General features: G+C 38.5%; 1 protein-coding gene across 4 annotated transcripts in view; it reads right to left on the bottom strand.

The window, feature by feature from the left end:
* The window catches only part of cadm1a (cell adhesion molecule 1a), a 1,086,691-nt gene that overhangs the window by 223,178 nt on the left and 848,366 nt on the right, over positions 1–15,147 (bottom strand). The window lies entirely within an intron of this gene.

Raw genomic sequence — 15,147 nt, 5'->3', positions numbered from 1 at the left:
TGTCGTGCACATAAAATTGTATTTTAGTACTTAACTGCTCTTACATGTGAGTAGTTGCTACAGAAGGGGAACCAGTTGGCAGTGGAACTAGTTAATTACTGCAATAAGGGTCAATGTAGGATGTGTGCAATTCTAATTCTTGACATGACACACATTCATCCATCCATCACTGCATCTATTATCATATTTATTTGATCCATTTCAAGTATTGCACGGTTTCCAGGCTATCATGTCAGTATTACTCATAAGGCAGGTCTCAACGATGGAGAGAGGTACACGTCATCACAGATTAGAATTTCTACATACACACAGTCCTAGGCAGCCAAAAGGGTGTTGTCTATTAGCCAGACACTCCTGTAAAAATATACTTTTCTACAAGGATACAAGTAAGATAATATACTGATAATTGTAATTCTGTAATGGCTAACTGAGATGTACTGGGAAGTGACAGTTTAAAGCAGTCCGCTCCTTGAAACCAATAGAGGCCTTGGATGGGATTGGATTAGGGATTATAGTGAGCCTTCATTACATGATGGACTATATGTTAATACTATAAGATAAGGCTTATAACTGTGTACAGCTACAACTACATCTCCATCTACAATACGTCTATATGTCTAGAATGTATCCTGACCAAGGCTATCTCCTGCTGCGTACCCTATGGCTGTAGGGATGGGCTATGAGCCCCAACATCCCTCAATTGGATTACAATTATCTGGGAATGTCATCTTATTATGTGCACTAAAAGTAGCCTTTTAATTTTAGATTAATAAAAAGAGGGTAAAAAAGCAAAGAAGAATGAAGAAAATAACAAATGAAAACGGCTATGGAAAAAAAGATCTGCCTTTGTGACTTGCACTGCTGTCCATCTCCTGAGCTTCAATTCCCTCTCTGCATGGAATTATTGATTTTGTAATTTTTATGTTATCACATTGTGGCTGAACTTCTGCAATGACACACAAAAGGGATTTCCAGGAGAGGTAATTGTGGCTCATGTCTGTGCTATATCACACTGGAGAAGTTAAAAATAAAATAAAATAAAAAAACAGAGCACACTGATAGAGTCGGGCAATCTCCATCCACAAATCACTGGTGCAAAGTGGCTGCCAGCAAACTGAGGATGAAGGGGAAACCTGCTTTAGCTTTGATCAGATTACACAACTCAGTCAGGATAGAACTTTGTGGTTAATTAAAGAATACACACATAAGTCATGCTAGAGTCCTTTTAACTTAGGGGAAGTTAGAATTATTTCAGAAGAGAGTGAGAAAAAGAATGCAGTAAATGAATTAGGCTTCCTTACACAGATAGAAGCGGGTCCTCCAGCTTGCAGGAAAAACTGGGGCTGGTGGTAGGAATGGCACTCCAGCCACTTGTAAAAAACTTCACACTGTTCTAGTGTGGTGCTGAGGTGTCACTCATTGCACGATTCACTCGGGTCCCAATTTGTGTGCTTTGTTATGTGATGGGTGTGGCAACACGCTGTAATCAGATAGATAGATAGATAGATAGATAGATAGATAGATAGATAGATAGATAGATAGATAGATAGATAGATAGATAGATAGATAGATACTATGTAAAACAGATAGATAGATAGATAGATAGATAGATAGATAGATAGATAGATAGATAGATAGATAGATAGATAGATAGATCTTTTGTCCATTTTTACTTTTTTCTTTTTCTCTACCAGTTTCAGATAGTACTTTTTCTTTGAAACTCTAAGGCAAGAGTCCCTATATTATATTAATAAAGGATTTTATATATACACACACACACACACACACACACATATATATATATATATGCCCTTTAAACTGTTTATTAACTTTTTCAAAAAATAAATAATGAGCCGGGATACCCATGTGATGTGCTTTATGATGATCTCACCTAGCAATTATAGCAGGTTTTTACTATTGAAGAAATGCAAAATAGGTAAATTCAGAATTTGGAATAACTTAGGTGGATGAATGAACAAAAATATGGCAGTACGCTTCACAGGCTTGTTATAATGCATCTATCAGTCATATAACACTACATAATATAAAGTCTTTGTGCTTTAGAAGTCTTATGAAGATAAAACAAAGTGTTTGTTAAGGTCTAAATGGCTAATAGAGGAGCCTATTCAAAGGTGCTACTAACAAAGGACAGCTAAGCTGTAAAAAAAAAACATTACAGGTACATTAAAAAAATAATTTTAAAATGTAAGCTTTTTTACTAAAATAAAAATTGACGGCTGCCTGCAAGTGCTAATTTCACTCAAATCTCTATATTTCAGGGGTCGAGGCCTCCTGGATGAATACAGATGGAGACAGGGTCCTCCACCTGGCACATGATTTTATGCTTCTCGAAAACTCATTTGCAAAGCCATTTGTGTAGAGTTCTTGGATGAATCATTGAAAAAGCTCTTAGCTCAAAGCGTACAGTGTTTTTCCTCCCCATATTTGTAACCCGAAGTGTCAGAAGTTACCGCTCTGTATCTCAGGAGAAGTCACCATCAAAAGCGCATTACTTACAGCATTAATCACGCTGGCATGATATTTTAAACACTCGCCAGTTTTTGCACATAATCACAGCTGCAGATGCGAGCAATCAGTTTCCAAAAGATCGGAGTAACAATAAATTCTGATTTTCTGTCACTGGTTGATAAGAAAACTTTGGGATATTTGTTAAACTTCCAATAATCACAACTGCACTTTTACTGCTGCTCTTCTTCATTCTTTGCCGAGTCACCTCTTACAATTTTGAGTGTGATCTTTCATACCAGAAAAATTCTAATTACAGAATTACTGTATAAGTTCTCTTTTAATACATTTAATTTCAGTTAAATGCCTTTACTTTGCATTTGCTTTAAACTTAACATTGAATGATAATTAACTTCCCCACTACTAAGTGCTTTGAGTTGTTGCTAACTGTCAAAGGAATCAGGAAGAATTCTACCAGAAGAGAGAGAAAAAAATCTGATCTTCTACCTCAATCACTCCTGTGCTCAATATCTCATTAACGTTTGCTCCCTCCTCACCATTTATGGTAACTCCCACACTCCACTGAATCACATACAGTAACTTCCTTGCATCAGCACCTTTTAACTCTCCATCGCCCTCCCTTTTTCAATTGATTAATTATTGGCTTTATTTTTTTTTATTATTCACCTCATAAACTAACAGCGATCACAGAATTCCCTTGTATCATCACCATCCTTCAATTCATCACGGACCCTTCTCCCATTTCCATTTATTCCTGTCTACTCTTACTGTTATTTCTTTATTCTTGACCCACTGATTGCATTGACTTCTTGTACACCCCTCTCCTGATTAAGTTCTGCCTCATTACTCCCTTGTATTCATAGCTTTAAGTTTTTGTGACTGGCTGCCAGCTTGGTAAAGTGGTGTCACCGTAAAGGTACTGAGATTAAAGGGGAATCCAAAGGCCGCTAGAGTGGGCCGCTCCGTTCAAGTAAACGAGGACTAATTGGAAGACATGGTCATAAGAAAGTGACCAGAATCCAGAAGTGAGTAAAGTTTCTTTAACCCAGTGTTATGTTTCAGTGAGGGTAACTTGTGTTCAAATTCCTTTCTTAAGTATTTTTTGTTAATGTTTGATTCTTTTATTTCCAACAGACCCTCATTTATTTTACTGCAGAATTAGCATTATTTGTTTATTTTTCAACCCATACCTGATATCTTCCTAACTTTTCATCTACCCCATTCTTTTAAAGAACTCTCCTCTATCCACATCTCCTCCATTTTCATTGTTCAATACTTGGCTTCATCTGTTTATCATATATCCATACATTTTGTCTATTTATCTGAACATTACAACTCCACTCATGTCATGTAACTTCCCTGTATCAGCATCTCTTAACTATTCATAGCGTCTTCTGCTCCTCATTTTTCACACCTCCTAATGTAAAGTTTTATTCTCCTTCTCATGGTCCCATACAGCAATGTTATTCGCATTTACCTCCCCAGCACTTTTCTGCTGTTGTGTAACTACCCCGTATCAGTTTGTTTCATCTGCCCATACTCATTTTTTCCACTTTCCCATTTTTACTGTCCAATATTTAAGTCATCGGTCACTCATACTTCAACATTTTATTTCAATTTGCTATTTTCTAGACCATTTTCATCTTCTCCTCCAATTCCACTCCATTACATATTCCTCTGCATCAGTATCTGACAATCTCCTCAGCCGTCATTATTATTGTCCAAGCTTTACCTGCTTGCTATTTATCCTTACTTCAAAACCTTATTCATAGTTATCCATTCAACAGTTCTCCTCTACCAAACAACAGATCTGCCCCAGCATCTTCTACTGCTCCATACTCCCGTCTCCTCCTCCCCAATTTTATGGACTAATCTTAGTTGTATCTGTTTATCACTCATTCTCACCTTTAAATCTTATTTGCATCCACCCACTGTATGTTTGTCCTCTAATCCACTCTGCCACATAACTCCTTTGTATCAGTGTGTTTTAGCTCTCCCAAGTCCCTTCTGCCACTCTTTTTTAGCTGCATATATCTATATTCTCCTTATCATGACCCCATACAGCAATATCTTATTCACATTTACCCATTCAACACTTTCCTCCTGCCACATAAATCCCCTATATCGGTACTTTTCATCTCTCTATAGCTCCTTCTCCTACTTCCCCGTTTTATATTATCCGATACGTATCTTAGCAATTGCTCAGTCATAATCCAGTATCTTGTCCCCATTTTATTATTCTACCTATTTTCACCTCTTCCTTCCTTTCCATTCCATCACACACTCCTCTGATCAAGTGTTCTAATGTGTACATAGGACAACACAATTCTTACTTGCCTGATTTTTCAGTACGTTAACACAAAAGACACAAAATCTCATATAAAAAAGAATGGAGATTGCAATACACACACACACACGTATATAATCACACACACACACAAAGGGAGCATCAACACAAACTGTGATGCGCTATAAGCTCTGACTTCTTTCCTGTGTCCAGGATTGAATTTTTTCAGCAGTTTGCGCTGCAGTAGCTGTTTTGTGGGATCAGATCAGATGGGCTACTGTTCGCTCCACACGCACATCACTCATGACCCTATCTCTGGTTCACTGGGTGTCCTTTGTTTGAACACTTTTTGGTGGCAATAACCACTGCATGCTGGGAACACCCCACAGGATCTGCCATTTTGGAGATGCTTTGACCCAGTTATCTACCCATCATAATTTTGTCCTTGTCAAAGTTGTTCAAAAATAGATGCTTGTCCATTTTTTCTGCTTCTAATACATCAATTCAAAGGTGACTGTTCATTTGCTGCTTAATATATCCCACCCTTGATAGGTGCCATTAATTGTAATGAGATAATCAATGGCAGTCACTTCACATGTCAGTGGTTTTAATGTTGTGGCAGATCAACATGTGTATATATTATATATATTTACAGCAGGCGGCACGGTGGCACTGTGATAGCGCTGCTGCCTCGCAGTTAGGAGATCCGGGTTCGCTTCCCGGGTCCTCCCTGTGTGGAGTTTGCATGTTCTCCCCGTGTCTGCGTGAGTTTCCTCCGGGTACTCCGGTTTCTTCCCACAGTCCAAAGACATGCAGGTTAGGTGCATTGGTGATCCTAAATTGTCCCATGTGTGTGTGTGTGTGTGTACCCTGCAGTGGGCTGGCACTGTGCCCGGGGTTTGTTTCCTGCCGTGTGCCCTGTGTTGGCTGGGATTGGCTCCAGCAGACCCCCGTGACCCTGCAGTTAGGATATAGCAGGTTGGATAATGGATGGATGGATATTTACAGTATATACACACAAATAATTATTTACAATATAGACTGTATTTGCAAATACTTGTTTAGATATCACATTGTGGCAGAACTAAAGGGACGTCTAAGAGAGGCAATTTTAGCTCATGACTACATGATATTACACTGGAGAAATTAAAAAAAAAAAGAGACCACACTGATGGAGTCAGACCATCTCCATCATCAGTGGTGCACAGCAACTGTCAGCAAATAGAGGAAGATAGATGATGAAGGTACAACTTGCTTTAATTTGATCAGATTACACAATTTGGTCAGGGTACAACTTTGTGGTTAATTAAAGACTATACAAATAATTGATACTGCAACCCTTTTAATCTAGAGGAGTTCAGAATTATTTAAAAAAAAGAGAAAAAGTATTCGAAAATCAGGTACAAATTAATTAGGTTTCTTTACATAGATAGATAGATAGATAGATAGATAGATAGATAGATAGATAGATAGATAGATAGATAGATAGAGATTATTACCTCATATTTCTTAAACATCTACAGGCTGACTTGACGTTGTATAATAAGCATATTCCACCTTTGATCCCCTATGCACTACTACTTTAAACACTAATGAAGAACCAGCAGTCAATGTGTTCCACATCATATTACATCTTATTTTCAAAATTGCCAGCTTAGCTTGGCCCAGTATATGTTACGTACTTGTAGACACTTTTGTTTTTCCTATACATGTCTGTCCCAAAAAGAAAAATAATTCCTGAAAATGCTAAAATTCCAAAACAACAAAGAAAAATGATTTGAGGTACTATTCTAGAGAAATGTGGAAAAATAATAAAAAAATGTTTAATTGGTGATTAAAAAAGGGACCGTTATCTACCATACTTGTACTAATAGTTAAGGGTTAGCAGCAGCACGCAGAATCCTCCACCGTAACGCAAGTCCCCAATTCTTTTTCCCATGGGGGTTTTATAGAAAGTTCCCCATGGAGGAGTATTTGTGCCAGTTTGTGTCTGGCATTTGCTTCAAATGGATGAAATAAGATACCTATACAAATAAGTAATAAACTGAAATAAAATACCACTTATGTGATACATTTTTAAACTGACATTAACCACCCCTAATGTTTGGTCTAATCAATATCCTACACACTGAAAGTTCTCTCTCTTTTGACTTGTTCTCCAGATTAAAACACTTCATAATGGGGACCTGCACCCAAGTTTGTTAAAACTGCCTTGATTTGTTTAATTAATGATGCCACAAAATGAACAAATCTAATGCTTACCTCGTGTCCTGTTGTGTCTCATTGTCATCTGCATCCCCATATCAATGTCTTTCATTTCTCCATGTTTCTTTCCCACACTTTTTGACTTGTATTTAGTTTTGTGTCTTCCTTGCCCTTTCAGATTACTTTATCTCGCTACCTTCTTTAGCCCCATTCATTCAGTTTTTCGTACTCCTCACCCCAAATGCACAACACTAAATCCCAGAGCTTAATTTGTGCTCCTCATTTCTTTTCTCCCCGCTTCCTGCCTCACTTTCTTTTACTGCCATACACATCACTTTATTTTCCTCACAAACTTACCCCTGAACAGCCTCTGCCAACTGCCTACGTGACATGTTCTCCTTAACCTTCAAGGTACTCTAATTTATCCTTCAACACCACATCCTGTGCTATCTTCCATTATCCCAGCTTTACTCACAGTGGTACATCTCTTTTTTATTTGTTTTGTTTTTTAGATTTTAATGTTAACAGGCTTTTTGAGTGCCTAGGGGATTCAAGATCAAGCATGAAACTCGCCCCACTCCTTGATCGGTCAGGTCAGTGGCATTTCAAAAGTTCTCACACAGCTCTTCATGTTCACGAATGCAACCGTATGTTTTAACTTGCAAGCGCAGAAACACAGAATAACTTGGACGACATCTGTCAAAATGTCAGGGTGATGTACTTCACACTGAGCAATGAGTGCTGAGTTTGTGCTCACAGCAGCCCCCCGTTCCCCCCCCACACCCTCTTTACTTTTATGAATTACAGGCATGAGCAGTGCATTTTTCTTTCCTAATCCCAATCTCTCAATTACTCTCTCTGCGCTAATATTTCAAGCCACAGCCATTTTAGTAATCCCTTTAGAACGTTGAGAAAAATTAGTCTGAGAGGCCAACACAGACAGATTAGTCTTAAGACCATGCTGTAGTTAGTTTTTCCTCTGCCTCGATTATCTGTCAGAGCACCATGAGAATCTGACAAGTGGCTGTCTATCATGAGACTCTCCATATTCAGCCCAGCCTAGCCCCCTCCATCTATACATATACCATAGAACCAGAAGCTATTTTTAACCATTTTTTTTTCCTGCAGCTGAAAGCCTTCATGTCTGATACATCCCCATGTTGAAAGAAATTTTATCGACATGACAGGCCTCATTAATAATGCACTCACAATTTTACTGAAACACCCTGAGAGCGGCAGACTTACATTTGTCAGTTCAAAGAAGAAAACAATGTTAAGGAAGGCCAGTAAGGCCATTACTGGACCACTATTGCCAACAGACAACAGTACATGGGTGGAGGTGATGCATCCCCAAGTCATTAGGCTACTCAGCAGACACTCACTGCCATCTACATGATTATTTCTTGTTTACATTTATATATGGAGAGTGATGCATAAAAAAGTAGCCCTATTTTAGAGTCAATGTCAATAAGAGTTTTATTAGTAATAAAGGAATAACAAATGTTATATTACACTTGAACAATTACATTCTTATTTTAAGACTCACATAGAATTATAGCTTAATAAAAGGGTAAATGTCTGTGTGAGTCTCTGTGTATCTGTCTGGTTGCTATGTCTCTGTTATACACACAAGTAAAATTCCGTTACAACAAATATCTTTAAAACTAAATTTTCATTACAATGAAGTATTTTTATGGTCCTGGCAGTTTCCCCATATGACACGAGTCTATAGAAATCTCGTTACTATGAAGTACATTCAGCAGATACTTTCATTACAACGAAGTGACCTTGAAATGCTTGAATGAATCAGCCACTGAGCAGTTAGTTCTGTGGTCGCAGCTCAGTTGTGTACAACGATCCCCAAACAGAAACATTGTAAAAAAAAATTCTTTCTTCGGACTTTCCTCATACTCTTTTTTTGCTGTTTTTGTTTTCGGTGGTTTTCAGTGATACCTTTTGCTTATTGCTCGTCAACATTTGAAAAACATCAATTGGAATTTAACTCAATGTTCACCCTACTATTGAAATGGCAGACATATTAGAAAAGAAGAAAAAAACTTTACATTTTTGCAGCTCTCGATTGCGGCAAAAAAAAAAAAAATGTTGCCAGTGAAATCGGAATTTTGTCATCGATGCTGTCAGCTTTCTTGAAATACCGGGCAAAAAAAGAAGAAAAATCATACTCACACATACACAGTGTCTTCAGAAAGACTCCTTCACTTTTTACACATTTTGTTATGTTATGTAACCTTATGCTAAAATCATTTAAATTCTAAATGTTCCCCATCAAACAACACTCAATACCCCAGAATGACAATGTGGAGTTTTCTTGGGTTTGACCCAACAAGCTTTGCACACCAGGATTTGAGGATTTTCTGCCATTCCTTTTCACAGATCCCCTTAATCTCTTTCAGTTTGGACGAAGACTTGTTCAATGGACAATGTTCAGGTCTCTCCAGAAATGTTCCTTTGGATTCAAGTCTAGACTCTAGTTGGGCTACTTAAGAAAGTTCACAGAGTTGTCTCTAAGCCACTCTTATGTTTTCTTTGCTTAGTTCTTAGGGTCATCGTCCTGTTGGAAGATAAACCTTCCGGCCGGTCTGAACTCCAGAGCGCTCTGGAGCAGGTTTTCATTAACAGTACATGATGTACTTTGCTCCTTTCAGCTTTCCCTCAACTCTGTCAAGTCTCTCAGTGCGTGCTGCTGAAAATCAACCCCACAGCATGACTCTGCCACCACAGTTCTCTGGCTATAATCTATTTTTGGTCTTCAAGTATAAAAAAGACAACTGATTTTATTGCAGAATCTGTGGCACAACTACAAGGGTAAAATCAAGGTGAACATAAAGTTCAAAAGAAGGGACCCATCCAGGCTATTAAGATTGGGAGCAAGCATTAATAGTGCCTTACTGGGCCCACCACATGACAAACCAGCTGGATTGGGACCCAAGTGCAGCGGGTGACACCTCAACACCATACTGGAACAGTGACTTGAGTGCTGGTCCTGCCTCCAACCCCCAAGTTTCCCCTGTAAGTGGAGGACCTGATGCAAATCAACATCATACCCAGGACAGAGCAATTGCAGGTTAAGGGCCTTGCTTAAGGGCCCCACGGAGTCACTTCTGGTATTTACAGGATTCAAACCGGCAACTTTTTGATTGCCGGCACAGATCTCTAGCCTCAGAGCTACCACTCAGATTATTTAGATACAAAAAAAAGTTCCACCTGCAAATAGTATATTAAAAAGAACTGAACTTAAACAGGAAAGGAATGTGAACTGGCACAGCAAAACTGACAAAATCCTTGACAGATATCTCGTTTCCCTGGATTTAATTAGGAGCAATCCCACCTTGTTTTACATGCCATTTATGAAACAGCATTTGTAAAGTGACCTCCTACTCCACTCTGAAAGGCGGCTGAACAAATAAGTGCTATTGTCTCTTGCCAAACCATTTTCCATATGAAAGAAATAAAAAGCCATTCAGTAAATTAAAAATATACAATGCTAATGAAGGGCAAAACATATTGCGCACTGCAATCAAAGCCTGAACTGGCTTCTTTTGTTTTCTTTTTTATATTGTGCTGATGCAGAGGAAAGCTGAAGTCAGCTAAACACAGGGCAGACCACTGGTTAATGATTTATGTGTTGAAGCAGAGAGGATGATTTCAGAGTGTCTGCTTTCAGAAATGCATCCATTGATTATTGAATTGGATCAATCCAGATCGTGGTTACTGGGGATGGAGTCTATGCTGGAATCATCAGGTGAGGTCTCCGTTCAGGAATTTACTCAAGGTAACGTCCCCGCTCTCGGCCACTTGCCTTACCCGAGACTGCAGCAGTGAAAATTGAACATGGGACCCTCCGATTACTGAACAGCCTTCTTAGCCAATTGAACTAAAGAGCTCATCCGGCCCAGTGGCATACAGTGTGGATGCCTCTTACATAATGACAGACTCTCTCTGATCTTTCCTATTACACTCGTTTTCATCCCTAAGTAAATCTGGGTTAAGCCAACATTTGTTTCTACTCAAAAATGGTGCATGATGACATCCCGCACTAAGAACAGAAAAAAAAATTGCAAAACCTCTTGCCAAACAAGGATTAAGTTCCTATAATATTAACATTTAAAAAAAAATTAAATACAGATCCCAAAAAACAAAGCAATATCAAACTTGGTTTGCCACTATGGGCAAACCTACAAGCAAACAAATCCAATAATCTACACACCAAAAAACAGGACCTTAAAAGAAATGCTGGGGTCAAAAACAAAATCACAGCAGAATGCAGATGACTAAATAAAACAATGCTGGAGCTGATATAAGAACATCAGCTTCCCCTTAAATTACTGGCTTCATCATTAGGTGGCCCTGCCTCCTTAGGCTACCCATAAAGGAGACAGGGCCAATATCAACAAACATTACTTGGAAACGTAACATAATATTATAATACATAATTAAATAAACCTATACAGCAAAACAAAAATCTAATTAATAACAAGACTTTCAAAACTATCTAATACATAATAAAACGCTAAGGTCTGTCTGTGTGTCTGGTTCCTCCAAGCAATCTGATTGGTAAGTTTAGCTTTGGTGTGATTGGTCAGTTTGGCTTTGGTGAGTGTGAGATGGCAAAGAAGGACTAAAGGTGTAGAAGACATTCTGAGTGTTGCCTCCAAAGACAGGAAGTATGAAAGCAGACATGAAGAGGTCAAGGAGCCTTGAAATGACAGAATCTGAGAAGCAGACTTCACGAGAACGCATTTGAAAGAAGGAGTGCCAGGCAAGAGAGGTTCAGGCATACAAGGGTACCAAGGAAAGGTGCTGAAGGTATGCATAGGGCAAGAGATGTCCAATATTTTTAAATTTATTTAATTACCTGTGTTTGTGAGGTAACTAATGGTTAAAAAATAACAAAAAGACTAAATATAAAAATAATATACTTAAACCAGGGTAACAACTGTGGTTTGCATCAGAACAGGTTTGCCACAGCACCTGAAATTGTTTCCTTGATCGCTCCACAGTCTCGAGTATCCCTTAGAGTTGACTTGTTCTTATGATGTGATCAAACAACACCTACAATTATATAATCTTTGGTCACCTACTAGGCCTTGTCCCTTCTACCTCGCTGCATTTCTTCACTCGGTCATCCTCTGCGTTAAGCTCTAAATGCCCAAGCCACCTTCTCCTATAGCCCCCACAAAAACATAACTCAGCATTGTTCTTCTTTCCAGTCTGTGACACTCCACACATTCATATGATCTTTCTCATCGCTCTTCTTTTAAGCTGTGCTTCGTGTTTTGTCTTCATCAGTCATGCCTCACTCCCATACAGAATACTGCTCCTCACGGAGCTTTAATAAACTTTACAGGCCCCAGAATTTCTTCCATGCATCTCATTCTGCACTCACCATGTCATTCTCAGTATTCTACACCCCTCTTGAACACTTTCTGCAGAGAAGAATCGCACTTATTGTCTGCAGATTGTCCTTCGCACCACCATGTTTTATACTCAAAACATGTGTTAGACTGAGCACCTCTGCTACGCAGCAAATGCCACCTGCTCCTTTGATTCTAACCATCACCTTGGTATTAAGGTTTTACTTCCAAATTAGCTTTCCCTTCAGTATCTTCTCCTTCAAATCAGCTTCACTAATGCCACTGTCTTCAGGGTTATACATTTGGGATTTCATTTTGACTTTGTTAATTAAGAAGTTTCTTTGTGCTTATTTGTATCACTTGCTTACTGGATTTTCCTCATTTCTGTTTTAAGATATTTATTGTTTCGTTTGGAACTTTTTCTCTGTCTTTCCTCGTTTAATTAATCTAAAAATTATAGCTGTAATTATTGTCCAATAAAAATATAATTATTGGCATTGTGCATTTTGGGGCAGACTTAATGGGTTTGGCCCTCTCTATGTATAATGTGGACACTTGGATAACTGTGGTAAGATTACAATGCTGAGTCCCATTATTGGGCCTAGATGGGTACCGTGGTTTGCAAAAAAAAAAAAAAAGGTTGAATACTAGAAGATTAAATGCATAGCAATCAAAACCAAAATAAAAGACAAGGGTCAGAGTCAAAGGTTCAAAAGCAAAAGGTCAAGATTGAGAAAGAAACACGTAAGCAACAAAGGATTTCAAAATAAAAATTTTAGGAATCCATGAATGAAGATAGGGAATTGAGCAGAAGGTGATATTTTTATCCTGTTCTGGCAAAAGCAACGTGTTGTAACCTCTGAGCACACGTTCCTAACAATGCAGAAAGAGTTCTAATGACTGGCGTACAAATAGCATCGCCGGGCAATAAACAAATATGGTGAAATACCAAAATATATTATGCAATCAAAAAATATACATATCATGAAAAAAAAATGCCATCAACAATGGATTCCTTGTGTCAAGAACCCCCCAAAACAAATGCCATTATGTGGAAAAAGAATTTAGGTAGACACGAAAAAAATTAAAAGGATTAAAATTCCCAACAGTAAGGTTTAAAGTATCTGAGTTGGAGTTAAGCTGCCTGTGGTGAGGCCTGTTCCCAGGGCCTAAACCTAAATTGGGGCTGGTCTATGTGTGGAGTTTTGGACACCCTTGATGTGCACTTCTGTGGTAGGAAATCACAACTTAAGCAGAGTAAACCCAGAATATCCCTGTTAAAACATGTCAAATAATTTGGATGACAATAATCATGCAATCCTAAATACAACTGGAATGGTCAAAGCCAGAAATCACTTAGCACTTTAATTATTCCAATATCCTAAATGTAAAGCCAAAGAAGAAATTATAGCATTAACCGTAACCCTCCTGTTATATTATGGATCAATTTTAACTATTTCCCTTTTTGAGCCATCTAATACATGGCTTAATGTTAATTTTTCACATTTTATTTGACTTTTAGGGGCTTGATTTTATATCTGAAGTATGGTGACCCTAATGCATTGCAGAAAGTCTGTACCGAGTTTTATACAAAGATACAGGTCACTCTGACTTGGATTATCTAAGGCTGAGATAAAGGCACTCAGCCCCAAAACAAAAACCCCTTGCATGGGTCATTGAGGGTAGTTGAGGGTGGTATGCGGTTGTCTGGCATTTGTGAAAACCAGTGTGAATTCTTTCTGATGAAGAGGGTGGCTAGTGATTAGACTGTATTCAGGAGGTGACACAATCCACTCCCTCAGTTTACGGATGTGTATTTACTCCACTGCACTCACTCACCACCTTTTGCTAACATACAATACAACATACCCCCAGTCATGAAAAACAATTTACACTTCATTTCCCATATGCCAGACAACAATGTACAAGTCTCATTAAGTGTCAATGGCTTAGGAAGGCTGATCCACCCCAGAGCAATCTTCAGTGTGTTTACATGACAGTGGACTGTCCAACTGATTTTAAAACTAAACAAGTCTTTTTGATGGCAGAAATCCATCATGAACATAATAAAAAAAAAGTGCTCCAAAAGATTGACATTACAAGAAGTCATAACACAGATATGGAAATGTGACAGTGAAGTAGAGGAAAATGTTTCAGAGGCAGAGAATACTTCAGATACAGAGGACAAAATACTTGATGATCCAGATTTTGAATGGTCCTTAGGTGAAGACAACTCAGAGCAGGGGCTGATTTACCATCAGGGTATTCTGAGTGTGTGCCCAGGGGCCCATTAGAGCAATAGGTGTTTTTGCGCAATCCAATCCCCAACCCCCTCCCTCAAAGGCACAATTAAATGACCAAAAAGACTGTTTGATGGAACGATTGAGTCCCCATGTGCAGAGTGCAAGTCTGGTATTGACAAAGCTGCATTGTTAAAAGTATTATCAACACTCTATTAAGGAGCTAAGCCACCCTGAGACTTGTGGGGTCTTAATCAAGGCCCAATTGAGGATGAGTCTATCATTACATGACATCTAACAGATGGAAACAATGCAACATAGCAGCTAACAAGAGGAATGGGGCCATGTAAATCTAAAGATAGTTAAATGGAATGGTCACCTTCACCACTGACATGCCAAGGCAGACTTGTCAGCTTCTAATAGAGTGACATGGCTTCCCAGGACTACTTGACTTGTTGTTACTTGAATTCATGACATACAATCAACTTTAATGCAATTCCTCATTTTCTTAACTTTATGTAAACTGTGTGAGTTGGCCTGTACACTAAAGGTG

The sequence above is a fragment of the Polypterus senegalus genome, chromosome 9 (assembly GCF_016835505.1).
Source record: "Polypterus senegalus isolate Bchr_013 chromosome 9, ASM1683550v1, whole genome shotgun sequence".
In the NCBI taxonomy this organism is placed as follows: Eukaryota; Metazoa; Chordata; class Cladistia; order Polypteriformes; family Polypteridae; genus Polypterus; species Polypterus senegalus.
The sequence above is the reverse complement of the archived record's forward strand: the minus strand, read 5'-3'. Positions and strand labels throughout refer to the sequence as shown.